Raw genomic sequence first — 17,822 nt, forward strand, 5'->3', positions numbered from 1 at the left:
TATCATATCTCTATAAAATTATTATTCAAAACACTGAAGCACAGAAATGAAATGGCAGTTACCACAGAAAAATAAGAAAAAGAAAATACAATAAACTCTCTGAGTTTCAAAGGTTTAAAAAATAACATTTTTTTTTTTTTATAGAGCCATCAATTATTGACAAAAGGTAAAGAACCTTGCAGGGGTCAGAGCAGTGACAGGTCTGCATGAAATGCTACTTCCTTTCGTCTTACTCAAGTAAACAAGTAAAGAGCTAAATATGGCTTTGATTCTAATCCAATAATTAAATGAAACTACCTATTTCTTTCCACTTGAATAGCAAGTAACTAAGCAACTGCATGCTTATAGTAATATGAATGAAAATGTACTAAGAGTCTGTATCTGAAGCTGACTTAAAGCAAGGAAAATAGACTAGAGACAACCAAGTGAGCGGTGTACATCTCAACAGAAGTTCAGAGTTCCCCATGTAATCAACCTAATCATCCCAGAACACAATGCAGCCTGGTCTATGAACACTATCTCCTTTTAAAAGCAGAACACTACTTGTTAAATGAAATTAGTAACCTCATTTAATTGCTCTGATTTCAGTTAGATAATTTGATGTTAAGGAAAAGTACTTAATTTAAAATTCCTCAAAAAAGCAAGCAAACAAATATGAAAAAAATCATATTTGTCCAGGTATGGTAGCCCAGACCTTAAATAAAGTCATTTAGGAAGCTAAGGTAAGAGGATCCAGCGGTTAAATGAGGCCAGCTTGTGCTATACAGAGAGATCCTATCTCAAACATTTTAAAAATTAAAAAAAGGATAAAGCAATCCTAACACATGGTTCTCTGAACCAAAAAGTAAAAAGAAAAAGCTAACACTGACCATAACAGAATCTTCTATGCCAATCAATTTATCACCTCAGATGCAGTGAATAATAATATTGGAGACACATCTCTCCATCAGCACTTTGCCCCTGGGATGCTCTCTTCAGCTGTTTTTACTCTTTCACTCCATGAGATCACTAAATAAGCAGAAAACTGACCTTACTTCTAATTACACTCCTGTGTTCACTCATTCACCAAACACAAATGTTCCTCAGACTCAACAGGGGCTCGCAGTGTGCTTGAACCACTGTTGGAAGCCCTGGTAAGACAATCTTAAGGAGATCAACTCTAAGGAAATATAAAATTTCATACACTGAATTATGGTGGTATTTCTGTAAGTGGTACTCTCTCTTATAGGCTGCATTTAATTGTTTACATTCTGGATGACCAAAAACTATTAACAGTGAAAATGTTCACTAACCACTCCTTTCTCCTCAAAGTTTATTAGAATTTGCACATTTGAGGTATTTTATGAATGCTTAGTAAGTCTATGAATAAAAAAGGTGAGGAGAGATTTGTTTCCATTTTAAAAAGGCTGTATACATTGCCCCCAAACAAACTATAATGTTGGACAAACTCAATCAAAGATTACTACAATGAGTCTCCATAATCTTTAAGTCACCCACGGGGGCCTTATCAAAGGAAACTTCCAGTAAGCATAAATAAATATATACCATAGATACATTTGTGGCCTTTGGACTCACAGTGGAATGAGAAAGATGATCAGATAACAAATCAAGACTGGGAGATGATACCTGTTTTAAGGTACGTTAGCAGATGAGACAGAATCTGACCAAGAAACTAACATTATCAGAGAGAAATTTAACTTCCAGCAACTGAGCTTTTTCTAGTAGGTGAATAAAGGGGAAGGGTAGTTTGGAGTTTTAGGTTTTGTTTTGTTTTTTGTTGTTTTCTTTTTGACTAAATGAGCAATATTCTCCAGTAACATGGAGTTAGAGTATGCTATACTAGATGCTATGTGAAAACTCAAAGATCTTTCAATATACCTGAAAATAATGCAGAGATCAATTACACATTAAGTATTTACTTATAAGGGTCTAAGTATGAGAAAAGAGGTAGTGTTTTTTGCTTGTTTGAGAAAGGGTTTTATATAGCTCAGCCTGGGCTCAAACTGAAACTTGCTATACACTTGAGGATGACCTCAAACTTCTGATCTTTCTGCCACAACTTCCCAAGTGCAGGAATTATGGGAACGTGCCACCATGAACAGTTTATATAATGCTGGAAACTGAACCCAAGACCTTTCGCATGAAATGCAAACATTCAACCAACTTTACCAATTCTCTGGCCCTTCTTGTTTTTTAGGAAGCATCTTTGAAAAGTGGATATCAAACTAAAGCAAAACCAAAAGAAACTAGTCAGGAACTGCTTTTAAAAATCAGAGTAAGCCGGGAGTGGTGGCGCACGCCTTTAATCCCAGCACTCGGGAGGCAGAGGAAGGGGGGATTTTCTGAGTTTGAGGCTAGCCTGGTCTACAGAGTGAGTTCCAGGACAGCCAAGGCTACACAGAGAAACCCTGTCTCGAAAAACAAAAACAAAAAACAAAATCAGAGTATATATCTATAGTAGATTATAGATATACATAATATTTATTTAAAGTGCTACAAAATAAAATCTTCAACTGTTATTATGCAGGTAAATATTTTAAAGTATAGAATATTCTATATTTATCACAAATACCACAAGTATTCAATTCATCTCTGAAAAGAGACAACTACTTGCTTTCTAGAAATTATTTTGAATTAAAAAGTAATAGAATAAAACTTAGTCTACCATCAGGGTTGATCAGAAGCTCACTGTTAGGCAGTATGCTATTTGGGGGATTTAAAAGATACTATATAATAATTTTCTATTTTCATGAATCCTGTACTCATTATAACTGCAGGTTGGCCCAGTGTAGTAGCACAAAATCAATTCATTTGCTTTTTGCTTTAACTTCACTTGATATATATCATATTTATGAATCCAGGAAAATTAAACTTACAGAAATACTGAAAACTTTTCAGCCTCATTGACTTCTGAGCTATCCTACTGGAGAAAGAGCAGAGCCTCAGACCACACTTCTCAGGTTTCCTTGCACACCAAGGCCACTGATCCTAGGCTTGTAAGCATACTCTCCCAGTGGAATCTCTGTGACCACTGTATTCCACTCTCTCATCCAGCTGGTAATTCTTCCTGGGAAGGCAATGCGCAGCCATCACAAAGCATAAAATCATCATGGTGTGGCCAAGTAAAGGACAAATTAATAGTTCCGAGAGCTAGGATTTAAGCACACTGAGGACATTATTGCTGGGAGACCAGCACAGGAGACCACCATCCTGGGATGAAGCTGCCTGTGCCTTCTTCATTTTTGTCAAGGAAATAAACCCTATCACCTGCCAACACTCAGGAAACTAAGGATCACTATGGAAATCTGACTTAGTTCACAAAAAAGTCTTAGTAATTCAGCTCAGAAATCTGTCAGGCAGCCCAGAATGTTAGGAAAGCAAACATAACCAAAGATAAACTATAACCCTAGTTCCCAAATCATGCCTTACAAGTACCCCTCAGGCTTGAACCACTTTCATTATTATTTATAGGTATACTTTATTAATTAATAATTTCTTAAATTTTTTCTTAAATCAAGTCACTAAAAATGAAAATGTCAAGCCAGTATGGAACAAAGGAGAAGCAAAAACAGACAGAAGCACGTGAAAATGTTCAATAAAACATAATGGAAAAGACACGGTAATGCTGTAAATAAAACTGTCCTGCTCTGTTCTCTTGAGTTTAATGCCTAGTTCTCTTCCTGTTAATGGGAGATGCCAGATCACGTCAGAGGTATGGTAATGTTTCATTATCAGCAAGTAGAGAGGGGTTGTCTACCTAGTCAGAAAAGGGAGAGGTTAGAGTACCAGCAAGGACCTTTACCACAGGACTCAAAAGGTTACTTAGCTCTATTTTCAGACCCCAAATTTTAATAAAGTGTTAAGCAGAGGTTCAAAATAAAGTTCATTAATAAAAATGATAACTACTTGCTACTCCTGCCAAAGCCTCAGGTGTTTTTGAACTCAAGAATTCCCTTACGAGGCTTCAGCTTGTTGGTTAAGCGCTTGCCTGCATTCTTGAAACCCTGGGTTCTACCCCTAACACTTCAAAACCAACCAATTTCGTTTAATTAGCTGTCTTAGTCACTGTCCTACTGCTATGAGGAGAAACCATGATGAAGACAACTCTTATGAAAGAAAGCATTTAACTGGGGGACTCGCTTACAGGTTCAGAGGCTTAGTGCATTAGCATGGCAGGGAGCACTCAAGGTGCTGGAGCAGTAACTGCGAGTTGTATCCTGAACACTGGGCAGAGTAGTTAGTGCCTTGAGAGCTTCTTACACTGAATGACACATGGGCATAAACCAGCTATCATACATCATTATCATGGGAAGTACTTGTTTCTTCGTTCATTTTGGCATAAATTCACTAAAAATTCTGTGACTGAGTAAATCAAACTCTTCTCTGTTGCGCAAAACCAGATTAAGATTAAGAAAAGAGCATAGTATGTAGCATAAACACATTTCACATTGACTTAAAAACACCATGAAAAAGAAAGAAAATTATTGGAAGAGAAAAACAAAGTAAGAAAAGAGATTTTACCAGGTTCTAAAGGTTCCAGAGGCAGTGTGACTCCCAGGAGCTCTGACACACCCAGGATCTCAGGATCATCTGATCCCAGAATCCCAGAGAGCTGAATTCTGAGGAGTTCTGACATTCCCAGGATCACAGGAAGGACAGGCGTCAGTCAGATACAGTGAGGGCAGGTAGCACAGGTGGGAAGGAACACCACTGCTGCTCAGAGGAACCTGCCCGGAACTGGCCTTCCAGTTTCCATCTGCGCCTAGAGCCCTCCTATTCCACAGGATTCCATACCCAGGTGGCACCAGGAGAGAGCTAGCCTCCACAGGAGTGCAACAGGCCTGTGAGCCCAAGTAGGACCACCACTGCTGCTCAGAGGAACCCACTCTGATCCCTCAAACCACAGGAACCAAGGAGCTGCCTTACAGGAGTCTTCCAGTTTCCATCTGTGCCCAGAGCTGATCCTGTGCCACAGAGCTACATATACAAATACTGCCAGGAGAGAGCTGGTCTCCCAGGAGTGCCTAAACACCTGCAAGCACAGGTAAGACCACCACTTCTCTTCAAATTCCTGGCCCAAGAGGGACCCTCCCAGAGCCATAAGGACACAGGAACCAAGGATCAGCTGAGGACAAGATTCCTCTGGTTCCTGTCTGTACCCCAGAGCTGACCCTGTACCACAGCTCTCCATACCTAAATTCCTCCTGGAGAGAACTGGTCTCCCAGGAGAACTGACACACAGGCTTGCAGGATGGACAAACCACAGTCAGAGACAGCAAGGCCAGCTAACACAAGAGATAACCAGATATCGAAAAGCAAGCACAAGAACATAAACCATAGAAACCAAGGCTACTTGGCATCATCAGAATCCAGTTCTCCCACCACAGCGAGCCCTAGTTAACCCAAAAAAGCAAGAAAAGCAAGACTCTGGTTTTAAATCACATCTCATGATGATGATAGAGGACTTTAAGAAGGACATAAATAACTACCTAAAAGAAATATAAAATAACACAGGTAAACAGGTAGAAGACTTTAAAGAAGAAACACAAAAATGCCTTAAAGAATTACAGGAAAACACAACCAAAGAGGTGAAGGAACTGAACAAAACAATCCAGAACCTAAAAATGGAAATAGAAACAATAAAGAAATCATGAAGGGAGACAGCCCTGAAGTAAGAAAACCTAAGAAAGAGATCAGGAGTCATAGATGCAAGCATCACCAACAGAATACAAGAGATAGAAGAGAGAATCTCAGGTGCAGAAGATACCATAGAAAAGATTGACAGAACAGTTAAAGAAAATGCAAAAAGCAAAAAGCTCCTAACATTCAAGAAATCCAGGACACAATGAAAAGATGAAACCTAAGGTAATAGGTATAGAAGAGAGTGAAGATTCCCAACTTAAAGGGCCAGTAAATATCTTCAACAAAATTATAGAAGATAACTTCCCTAAAGAAAGAGATGCCCATGAACATACAAGAAGCATACAGAACTCCAAATAGACTGGACCAGAAAAGAAATGCCTCCTGTCACATAATAATCAAAACACCAAATGACCCAAACAAAGAAAGAGCATTAAAAGCAGTAAGGGGAGCCGGGCGTGGTGGCGCACGCCTTTATTCCCAGCACTCGGGAGGCAGAGGCAGGAGGATGTCTGAGTTCGAGGCCAGCCTGGTCTACAAAGTGAGTTCCAGGACAGCCAGGGCTACACAGAGAAACCCTGTCTCGAAAAAAACAAACAAACAAACAAAAAGCAGTAAGGGGGAAAGGTCAAGTAACATATAAAGGCAGACCTATCAGCCTGTATATAAAGCAGAGCCATGGGTATTTGTTGAGGCCAATTACTAATCACACTCTTCCAGCAACTCTTCTGCCCCATGTACTATCTGAGTGACCCAAGGAAAGGGTCAGTTTTGTACTCCTGTGTCTTGGCATTAGTTAGAATGAGGCACAATAATATACATGATACAATTATATTCAAGAAGTCTGTAACTAATGAACAGATGTAGTCACAAATCAAAACTCATGCAGTTTTAAGTCCTAAGATTATACTAAAAGTAGGGATCATAGAATTTACCTAAAACTTAACAAACAACTATTAAATAGCCAGTGTACAAGAGGTAGTAAGTAAAAAGTCTGGGGTCAGGAATGGAAAATCTGCTACCTAAAACAAGCCTACACGAATAGGAAATCTGACTACACAGTAGCTATACCTACTTGGAAGGTATGTTTCAGGATACTTGAAACTACAAAACTAAGGAGCCCTGTTCAGACTAAATATACAAAATGTCTGGAATCAAAAATGATTCAGATTTTAAGATTAGATTTTGAACTTTTGTAGCATTTGCTACAAAGTGGATAATATTTTAGTGCTAGAACACAAGCATAAATATGAAATCCATTTATGGAATCATATACCCCTTAAGGATACACAAGGTAATCTGAAAAAAAAAAAATGTCCTGAATGGTATATGTTCTGATTGTGATCACCAGATGATGTCTGGCACAAAATTTTTCATTATAGTATCATGTTGTCATTCAAGATACAATTCACATTTTGAAACATTAATGGATTTTTCCAGATTAGCTATGGTTGGCCTATATAAACTTGTTATTTTCCTATCACCTACCTGTGATAATGTTTAACTTATAAATTAGGCACAGCCACTTCTTGGTTAAAAACAGATTAATGGGTAATATAACAACATATTAAGTTGTATGAATATGCTCTTTCTACATTCTCAAATGTTTTTGTATTTATTCCTTCTTCCTCATGAATGATAAGAGATTGTACCATGTCTGTATGGGGCAATGAATCATGTGAATGACACTGCACAATAATGCAACATGAGTCTACATGAGCACTATGATCACAACAAAACCACAAGATGGCTACTAAATGGGCAAGTAATTTGTGCAGCACAAACATACTGGACAAAATTCACATCCTGATGAGAGATGGTATTGTGTCAGAAAGGCATAAAATTGAAAACATTTGGATTGTAAATTTCTGTAACTTTCTATTTATTTTTAAACTGTAGTTGGCTGTTGGTAACCAGAACCACAGAAAAGCTGAGGACTACTGTAACAGGCATAGAAAGCCATGGACACAGAAAAAGTAGCACTGAATTTAAGATGGAAATCTAGGCTTTGCTTCTCGCAAAAGGTAAAGATTAATTTTAAACTAACATTCAAAGTCACTGTGGCTTTCATTGTTAATAAATGTTCAAGTAGCTAACATAGTGTCTAGGAAGTAGAGCGATAATAAGCACTGATAAATAAACTGATGGAATTATCAAGAGATGTTAAGGGCAATTTAATTAAAGGTAATGTTGGAAAATGATGCAAGCATGAAAGAATACAAACTCAGTAGGTAATTTTACACAGGTTAGTATTAAGACCAAGGTCTGTGATAAGAGTAATATGAGGTGTGTGAGTACACTGTATTTACTCGGGTACTGAAACAAACAAGGCTAGTAATAAAGGATAAAAGGAAGTGGGGTAGGGGAACCGAAAGAAAAGAAAGTTTCAAGTAGCAATGTAAACACTGGCTGATGTTTTTTCAAGAGATATAAAGGATCATTAACAAAGCAGAAGAGGGCTAGATTAATTTTTAATTAGAGCTGTCAAGGTGAAAAATACCAATATCCAGCCCATTCCATCTAGAGTGAGCAGAGGTCCTAAAAATTCAATTCCCAACAACCACATGAAGGCTCACAACCATCTGTACGGCTACAGTGTAGTCACATACATTAAATAAATAAATAAAATAAATAAATAAATAAATAAATAAATAAATACATCTTTAAAACAAAGTTCATCTTTTCTATAAAAGTACTGAATAAATTAAGGTTAATATCATCTCAAAATTGATAAAACTTGGCAGATATCATTTTTAAAACTTTAAAAGGGCTATTTAAAACAAAAAGTACTATCCCATATCCAAAATGCCTGTTACAGGAAAGAAGCCCCTCTCCACATAATCCCTAACAAAACCGTTTCTTGCTCAAGAGACAGCCAATGATTTTCCAACATACATCAACAGGAAGAGGAGTTAATTTGCTAAAAAAAAAAAAAAAAAAAAACACCAAAAAACTAATAAATCACTGCCTTTCAATTTGTCCTTTAATTTAACATTTACGAAAGTTGTTATTGATGTTTGTTATATGTCAGTGCCAGGGGACTGGGCTGTGACTGTGCTTAGAAAGAACATGAGGAGACAAGGCAGAGGAATAATCAACACTAGAGTTGCCCTTTCTGATGTCAAAATAAATCATGACAAAGCAGAGAACCACTGGGAGAGCTTTAGTGTAAGTCCCTAAAACATTAGGATGGGGAAAATGGAAGTCTCAGGAAAGCAATGTGCTAAGATCTGCAGCACCCTGCCCCAGCCCAGCTAAAAGACAAGGAATGCTTTGTCTCCTCCTTAACTAGAAAAATTAAAGAAGGCCAAAGATGAGAATGGTGTTAACAGCTTATGATGTGATCATAAAGAAAATGTACCAGAACATAAACTGAATTATATCATTTTTTTCTTCTTAAGAAAGGACCCCACTATGTAGCCTGGGATGACCCAGAACAGGCTATGTAAACCAAGATGGCCTTGAACTCACAGAGCTCTATCTGCCTCTCTCTCCTGAGTGCTGGAGTAAAATTGTGTACTTCTACACATTAGGAACTTATTTAGTACAAAGTGTGAACTCCCAGTGGTGATAACATATTCTGGCACTCCTGACCACAGTGTTTAGTACACAGAGACCACCCAATATAATGTGAAGACAGGTAATATTTCAACTCTTCTAAGAAAAGTATTAGTTTGTTCCATACCAAATTAATCTCACAAAAAAATGATTTGTTTACGCACACTATTTCCTCACACGATCAAGGCTCACTGGTACTTTGTGAAAGGATGGAACTACAACTGCTACACTCCTGGAGCACAGCAATGTGAGCTCTCCAAGTTGCCCACTGCAGTGCCTGCATCCAAACAGCTGCTGAGATCAAGTTGTAGCTTGGCGACAGCTGAGGGCATTCCATGGAGACATGTTCATCCTCTAAGTTACAGGCCAAAGCAGCTATTTCCCTGCAAACAGAGCTTACTTGGGGGCTATTCCTAAGAATGCTACTTGAGTTCCTTTACATTGTGCTGTTGTCAGATCACCAAGAAAATGTAAATATTATCAGACCACAGGCTAATGCAGTGCTGAGTAACCTTCCCGTCCCACAGCTCACTTACCCTCTAGAGAGGTCCTCAGTTGTCAGCAACTTGTGTTTCTGCATTAGAAACTTACAGACCGAGTCACACCCTCAGTTTTGAAGAGCGAGGAGGGCATAAGTACGACTCCTTCCCTTTCACATTCCATCACGTTCTCTCAATTAATCTAAAACATCCTTTTAAGGCTCACAACAAATTTCTAGGAAGAGCCAAACGTACTACTGTCTTCATGAAGACTAACTTGAAACTAACTAGTATTCAGCTTCTCTATGCCTCTGTTTAGAGTGAAGAAATACATTTCACTTAAAAGTCAACTGATGCCTACTCAGCTAGCCAGCTCTTGTGGTTAGCAAGCTCCATTGTAAAGACAAAAAAACTAGAGCAAGATCAGAACAGCCAGGAATAGGAGCACTAAAAAATATCCGCTCTCCAGACCTCACACGTAGGACTGTCCGTGGGCACTACAGGCATGCTCTTCTTTGCCGAAATGTCACACTTGCTTGCATTAATGTGGAATATTCTGAAAATAAAGCTTCAAAGCAATCAGTCGTCATTCTGTTGTAAAAACCAAATCAATGCACTATGAAAAGACAACTTGAGTTTCTCCAGTAGGACAGCGTTTGTTTAGATTTTACAATAAAAATTAAAATTTGATTCACAAGGTCAGAATCTGTTAAGACAAACCAGGATGACTCCATGTCTGTCAGCATCATGCTACCTTACTCTGTCAATGTGCTCAAGGCAAGAATACTGACAAGCCCTCTTCCAAACTAGCCAGGCATCAAATATCTGCAAATATCATTCTGCAGAGTAAAACCTTCTTCATAATCAGCTCAACAAAACTATCAGTGTCTGGACCTGGGATGGGTTGCTCTGTTGATTAACTCTCTCTGCTGTGTGCTCGACCAGCCTTTGGGACCACTGCTTTCAAGCACTCTATGAAACACTAATCAGATACGTTACCCTTGCGCTTACCACGAAAACTCCTGCTGAAAGCTGGGCTTTACAATTTTATTACAGGAAAATTCAGGGGTGATTTACACTTTCTCTGATGTCCAGGGTTGGTTTATTACAATAGTAGACATGTTTTCACTAATTGTATCTTCAGTGAAAGTATTTCATCTATAATGATCCAGTTTGATGGCTATTCTGTCCTGTTCCTTTTAGAGTTCAATGGAGACACGTGTGTATGTTCACTCAGTGGTAACTGTCATATCTACAGGCAACCCTGACTTGTGGTGATGTGAAAGTGATCTTGGTCAGAATACTGAATAACACGAATGAGCAATGAAATGTTTTCATGTAAAACTATAAGCCAAATGAACCTGGGGAGGATAATTTCTGCTTATGTTGGTAACACAGTGATACTTGGAATTTATCTCAACACAAATATGAACACTATATGAACAATTAGCTATGATAAATTATTTATACTAGTCTAAATGTCAACCATGCAACATGCTTAAATTACTAAAAATAAGAGCATTTTAAAATATCTGGTAACAAAACAAGAAAAGCAAATATTAATATTTTTACAAAGCAATTGGGGTCAAAGAATTATAGAATTAAAGATCATGGAATTTAACAGAGTATCCTACTTACAATATCAATAACCATTATTGTACATTCACAAACTATTTTATAGAATACTTTTAAATGTCTGTTCTTTTTATTAGAACTCAAATGTCCCTTTCATTCCTGAAACAGAATCTTATTGCCTTTATAGCAGTTGACATCTTAGCCCTTCTAGCTTTCTCCATTGGCCCTACACTGCCAGTTACAAATACCCTCAGAAAGAGGACCCACTGGGCAAGCATGACCCTCTGCTCTGTTCTGCATGCATCAGTGACTACACAGCAGACACGTGTACCCTACAGCCAGATGACACACTGAAGGAAGCAAAGCAACAAAGTCAAGATGTGAACACTTCACCTTCAGTCCCTTTTTAATCAAACAGTGGTTTGCTTGCCTTTAGGTTTCATGATTTGAAAAAAAAAAAAAAAAAGCCCTACTCTAGAACTCCTTTATACTGCTACCTAAAAAATAAAAACCACTTCTAAAAAAACTTCATTTTGTTATGTCATGTTCCCATTTAGTATGATCTAACTAATAAGATAGTTTTTGTTTTTTTCTAAACAAAAAATTTGATGGCATAGTGGCTCATTTATTACTGGCTCTTTGTATACATTTCAAGTATACATCCGGTACTTCTACTAATCAAATTCAAGGCAATTTTGACAAACCCAGCAGAATTTTTAAAAATTCAAGATAAGTTTTGCATTAGCTTACTGATGTTTTTCTCAATTTAATTTCTAAGAACCCATCCCCTATTTTTCCCTCTGGTTACCTCAGAGGGCTCTAAGCTAGGACTCACTCTCTCCAGGGAGCTATTTGCCTAAAACACCTAACCCTGGGGACCCAAAACAGCTTCACCTAAACCTTTATGCTCTTCCTTCAGAGCCAACTTCTTACAGCTGGTAAAAACCTGAAAATTGCTTAAGAACTTTCTAACTGCGACTAGCATTTTAAAGGAAGGGAGAAAATTCTTTACCTCCGACTTAATTGTCAAATCTCATCTCTCACTTAGTATTAGCTATGGTCAGTTAAAATTTACTTTTGCATGACTGTGCTACTTGTGTCTGTGTGTGCAAGTGTGCTTGTTAGGGAGGCAGGATAGATGTATGCCAGAGATTAGATCAAGCTCATGGCTTCAGTAATATGGGATGTATCTGACAAAATACAAATCTAACTGAAGAAAGAATTCAATGAGTACCTTTGAACAATAAAACGTATATAAGATAAACAAAAGCAGTTCAAAATATGCTTTCAATTTTTTAATTTTTAAAAATTTTATGTGCATGGTGTTTTGCCTGCATGTATGTTTGTGCACTGTATGCATGCTTGGTGCTTGCCAGAGGCCAGAACCTCTTCATAAGATGCTGTGGGGCTGGAGATTTAGATGGTTGTAAGCCACCATGTGGGTGTTGGGGATAAAACTTGGGTTCTCTGCAAGAGCTCTTAACCACAGAATCATTTCTCCAGCCCCAACTTTCAGAGTTTTAAAATTCATTTTCACTTCATAGTTAACTAAGCTCTTATAAAAAGTGTGGTAGCTATCTAAAATACGACTAACCCCTTTCTTTGAAACACAGCTTGGGAACGGCAGTAGTCCTCACTCATCTCTAGTCCTCTGACACACTCCTTCATGTCTCATTAGTCCCACCTCACAGCCCCTCAGGGAAACAACTGTTAGGCCCTGTCCACTCCAAACAACTAAACGTTATTTAGTGTATAACCATTTATTTTCAATAAAACACTAATGAGCCTTTATTAAACAATGTGGGAATCATCATTAGGACTCTAAGCAATGGATCTGAGCTGTTATAATGGAGAAGATAAGAACTGATGATGATGATGCCCTGTGACTTCAAATGACCCCCAAAACACTCAACTGTGTGCTATGGTGCACCCCTCAAATTCAATGCATTTAAACTGTACAGTTTATAGGAATTCCTTAAGCTTTTGTTCTCCAGTGACTATATAGCCACAGCAACTGCCATTTATCCAACTACAGGTATCATCAGATTTTAAGTTCATCTTCACTGGGCTGGAATTAGACACAGGCCTTGGGAATACTTAAGGAAGGCCTATATCTCAGACCAATGCCATTATAGAACTGTAAAGTGTACTCAACAGATCAGACTGCCTATAAAGGTGCTACGCAATAGATGGAGAAAGAAAAAGCTATAGAGTAAAAACAGCAGAAGTACACATGGTATCTAAAACAGTATGGGGGCAGGGCGATGGGGAGGTGAGTTGAAGAACTCCAAGAACTGGGCCATGTACACACTCCAGGCTTTGGCCTCTTCAGTGGTAGCTAGGCCCCATTCACTTTTGTGTGTGTGTGTGTGTGTGTAAGTAAACAGCAAAGGGTGTGAGAATGCAGGTCAGTGAATAAAACCACACACTTTCAGAGATCTGGAAATGACTACACATTGAGAAAGCATTAAAGACTCACTCTTCTGAAACTCCATGAAGTCAGATGATAAGCTACACTGGCTCCCTTAAAATTACTGTCATCTTCATTATCTCAGAAAAAAAAAATCACATATATCAAATCATTAGGTTGAGAGTTCTGTTGTGATATTTTGGCGATTCTACACTTTAGTGTGACTCCATAATACTGTTGGGTTTATTACAAATTCCAGTTTGGGCAATATCAATTGTATAGAGTTCTCCTTGAAACTTGGTTGTAGAGATTTCAGCAAGGAAATGATGGCTGTAAGTAGAGACTTACAGTAAACAAAACAAAACAAAACAAAACAGTGTCCTGAACTATTAGACTGTTGACTGGTATTAGGCTGAGCAAGACACCTAAAACGAGTTATAAAAACACACAAAGCCATCTGATAAGCACTATGCTACTTTACTCTGCACTACATTTACTTTTCTTTGAACAGCTACAAAGCACTTTCTGCCATGTTTCTTCTAGAAAGCTAGTTTTCCAGAGCCTAATGGTGTTCTTTATTTGTTAAATGTCAGGAGCATGTCATATGAATCTGGATGTAGTGAGCTAACCAAGGCGAGAGGTTCTTGCAGTTCTGAGAGTTTAAAAAAAAAAAAAAAAGCAAGCTGCACCTCTAAAAAAAACTGACAGAAATACTGTCTGACGTTATCTGACTTTGTTCATGGTCATTTATCAAGATCAAGATATAGGTAATTATAGCTATAGGTTGTTGGCCTAGTGAACACCTAGAAGCAGTAAGGAAAGAAAAAGCACCTATATAAATGGGAAGTAGAAGCAACTGGGAGACTGACTTTCGTGCTTTCAGTTTTGCCTTTTGCTGACTCCATGGCTTCAGGCACACATGTAATTTCTTCCCTTTAACTCTATTTCAACATTTGCAAGATAGAAATTATAATTCTAATTTTAGCCATTTCCAGAATAATACAAGGGAATCATAAAACCCTAAAGGTACTGAATACCTCGAATATCCAAGAAAACCCTAACAGAAATGTAAATGCTACCCTCCAATCCTAACTTATAGTTCTCCAGTGTCCATCTATTCTACCACATGTTGATGTTACTCTTAAAAGAATGCTAACAAAGCAATTCTAAAGAAATAGAAGTGAATGCCTTAGAAAAAAAATTCAAGATGACCCAAAGCCTCATATTCAGGACACATGAGCACATCTCCTCTTAAACTACTGAAGCACCAGCAAACACTGAAGAAAAGGACCACAACCATTTGGGGAATGGAGGGAATACAATTCCACAAAATAATCCACTTCCCAGTTCAATTAGTAAATTGGCACCACCATCACCCAAAATATTAATCAATAAAGAAAAAATGTAGCCGGGCGGTGGTGGCACACACCTTTAATCCCAGCACTCGGGAGGCAGAGGCAGGTGGGTTTCTGAGTTCGAGGCCAGCCTGGTCTACAGAGTGAGTTCCAGGACAGCCAGGGTTACACAGAGAAACCCTGTCTCGAAAAACTGAAAACAAACAAGCAAACAAACAAAAACCACTTTGGACAAAGCATAATTTTTGGAGGGGAGATAATGGAGGCCACAATCTGAAATTTCAANGAGGGAGGGAGGGAGGGAGGGAGAGGGAAAGAAAGAAAAAAGAAAAATGTGTATGTGTACCAAGTATATGAGTATCCTGAGGGCAGAAGAGGATGTCAGATCCCCTGGAGCCACCATGCGGATACTGGAAAACAAGCCCAGGCCCTCTGCAAGCAAGGCAAGTGTTCCTTAATGGCTGAGCCTTCTCTCCAGCCCCAGAAGGCAAACTATGAACAGAACTGTCTGTTGTTAACTGTTTAGTTACGTACCCAAAGGGTATGTTTATTTCTTTTGAAACACAAGAAAAGCCTTCTAGCATTGCAGACTGAAAAATCAACAGGATAATTCTGAAATTCATTTTAAAAAAAACCCAAAGTGATGAAGTATAATATAATAGCTTTATTTCCTACATAAAAACACTTCAAAATATCTTAATACAGAAATCCATTTTTCTGTAGAAAATTATTCATTATCAAATTATTATCAATACTTGTTAGATTTTTGCAACGTAATCATTAAAGTTTTCAAATCTCTACCAACAAAGACAGTAACACTTTTATCATCTATTCTTTTTCCAGACAAATGTATTTACAGATCAACATAACAACTAAAAGAATAACATATTCTAGATGAACGATTTCTCTTCCTGCTTAATGCTATATCAGTATGCTGGCAGCAATGACTACTTCTGTTTTCTGCTCCTCTCTTCTCTTTAACTGTTTCTCAGCATCCACCATTCATAGCACTACAAAGGTGCCAGTTGCAGAAATCAGGTATCAATGGTTCAGTGTTTCTCAAAACACCACACACACACCAACAGAGAGCTCTAAAAGTGTTTCTACCACTGAAAAGCCCTTAACACTACTACATCTAGAAACGAGACTCTTGTAACTTCATCCAGTGCTAACATCGATATATTCGGGTTCTTAGCAGTTCAACCACTGCATCTCACATCTTAGTGGATTGCCTACAAGAAATGTTCATTTCCAAAAGCAAGTTCCTGCTATGCACATCACTTACTGTACGGTGCCATACTGAGATATTCATATAATCATTTTACTAAAAATAAAGGTAAGGAATCCTTTTTGATGCATGTATCTAATCAATCACTACAAGGTTATTTCTCCCCATCCCCTTTAAATGTAAAATACTTTAAAATTGGGCAGTTTAAATACAGTAGATAAAACTACTGTATAGTAGATAAAACTACCAGACTCACTGCACTAGGTAGGTCACATAAATGAGAATTTTTGTCCATTTGAACAGTGAAGAAATCAGCCTGTTCACTAATCTTACTCTTATAGACTTACTTTAAATGTAGATTTTACAGAGTAGGGATAACCTTTAAAGGTATTCCAATAATTCTCCCAAAAGAGAAAAAAGAACAAATGCATGTCCATAAAGGCTCCAAATGAGGACACAGAACCTCAAACTGAATTAGAGAAGTAGTTTTTAGTTAACAGATGCTCTGAAATGACATATATACATATACATATGCATATACATATACATACACATATCCTAAAGACTTTATTTACCACAATTTTAATAGTTATATAGGTCCACATCTGTGCATGTGAGGTAACTGCAGAGGGTGTGGGTCACATCTATGAGGAAGGCTGAATGAAGTAAGGCTATACATTCAAGAGGGGTCATGAATTCTTACATCTCAGAGTGACAGTCTCCTTTACCATCAACTTCTACTTGCCTTGTTATATACAGTACAAATACTGCTTGATGGAAAAGTTTTTAAAAAATTAAAGTTAAAAAAAGCTTTTATAAAGTGAAAACTCAACAGAAAATTAAAACAAAAATGCAGAAATTTTCTTTGGTGAAATTACTGTTTTATTTTAGATGTAAAGTGACCCATTAATCAGTATAACTTTTATTTACATTTATGTTGAAAGCCAGTGGTTTTCAGCACACATTTTACTGCTTATATAAGTCACTGTCATACTCAATGATTTTAGGCTGTCAGCTGCCATAGGCAAATCCACACTATATTATCAGACTTTCACTACTTCAAACTAGAGAAGAAAACACAAAGGTTGCATATGCTAAGCTCCCTTACAAAGCATCTGTAGACCACCAAGACTTTGGACTGAGTAACAACCTACTTAGATTAGTATGGTTGTCAAAGGTCAATTTTACTATCACAAAGTAGCCAACAGTGAAGAGAAATCAATGTACATCACACAAACTGTGTATTTTCCTGATGCCAATGACAGTTAATACAGTAAACAACATAAGGCATTTAGAATATTTTCAACTATACACATGACAAAAAATGGTGTTACAAGGCAGATTATTTTGAAACAGATTTTGTAAGAAGGATAAATACTTCTTTTTAAAAAGAGTGATATCCAATCTGGAGGGTGGGGGTATAACACACAAAGTGAGGCTTATCTCAGACTGAACAACTTCAAATTAAGAAAGACATATAGGGCTGCTGAGATGGCTCAGTGGGTAAGAGCACCCGACTGCTCTTCCAAAGGTCCAGAGTTCAAATCCCAGCAACCACATGGTGGCTCACAACCATC

The 17,822-nt window shown here is 37.8% G+C and overlaps 1 protein-coding gene across 6 annotated transcripts in view; it reads right to left on the bottom strand.

The window, feature by feature from the left end:
* The window catches only part of Tcf12 (transcription factor 12), a 257,308-nt gene that overhangs the window by 126,617 nt on the left and 112,869 nt on the right, over positions 1-17,822 (bottom strand). The gene's annotated exons all lie outside the window — the stretch shown is intronic.

This window comes from Mus caroli, chromosome 9 (assembly GCF_900094665.2).
Source record: "Mus caroli chromosome 9, CAROLI_EIJ_v1.1, whole genome shotgun sequence".
Classification (NCBI taxonomy): domain Eukaryota; kingdom Metazoa; phylum Chordata; class Mammalia; order Rodentia; family Muridae; genus Mus; species Mus caroli.